Raw genomic sequence first — 1,013 nt, 5'->3', positions numbered from 1 at the left:
CAACCTATGCTAAATTTAGAGACCATTACTTTATCCCAAGGGAGCGCAATTCTTTTCACCCTGCCGGTTGTCCCCCTCTCGTCGCGCCCCCCTGCTTACCTTGACTCAAACGTCCTGGTGGCATAAAGTCGCGTTGCCACGTCACATGACCCGCGGTGTAATTTGTCGTCGCGTTGCCATGGCGACGCGTCACCAGGAGTAGTTTGAATCAAGGTTAGAAGAAGTTTACAGAGGACTTGCAGCTCCCCCAGCATGAATTTAAATGCCTTCGGGAAGCGTGCGGGGCCTCTATAAACCCTGCGCCCCCCGCAGCGAATCTCGCACCCCCACTTTGTGCACCGCTGCTTTATCCTATATTGGTACTTATGTATTGATCCAGAGGAAGGCAAAAAAAAAAACCCCAGTGTTATATCATCCGATGATATCTCATAAGGGGGAAAATAAATTCCTTCCTGACTCCAAATATCGACAATCGGATTACTCCCTGGATCAACATCCTTCCCATGTTTACTTATTTGGTATATCCCTGTATACCTTTCCTTTCTAAAAAGATGTCCAGCCTTTACTTGAAGAAATCTATTGTATCTGCCATCACAGTCTCCATGGGTAGATAATGAATTTCACATGTTAACTGCCCTTACTGTAAAGAACCCTTTCCTTTGTTGCTGGTGAAATTTCCTTTCCTCCAACCTTAAGGGATGGCCCCGAGTCCTTTGTACTGCCCGTGGGATGAATAGTTATTTTGAAAGCTCCTTGTACTGTCCGCGAATATATTTGTATATAGTTATCATATCCCCTCTTAGACGCCTCTTTTCCAAGGATTTGAGACAGTAGCCATGAGTCTCCAGGCTATTGGAGTGCTTCATTTAAGAGGTGAGTTTTATTGATGCAGCTTTTTAGCCTTAAAGACGTTAGGCCTTCTTTTTTTTTTTACTGTGTTACCGTTGTAAAATATCTGTTTGTATTTATTAGACTTTAGATTGTAAGCTACCCTCAGAGTACCTATTTTATTG

Source organism: Ascaphus truei, chromosome 15, assembly GCF_040206685.1.
Source record: "Ascaphus truei isolate aAscTru1 chromosome 15, aAscTru1.hap1, whole genome shotgun sequence".
NCBI classification, from domain to species: Eukaryota; Metazoa; Chordata; class Amphibia; order Anura; family Ascaphidae; genus Ascaphus; species Ascaphus truei.
Note: the sequence above shows the minus strand (reverse complement) of the source record.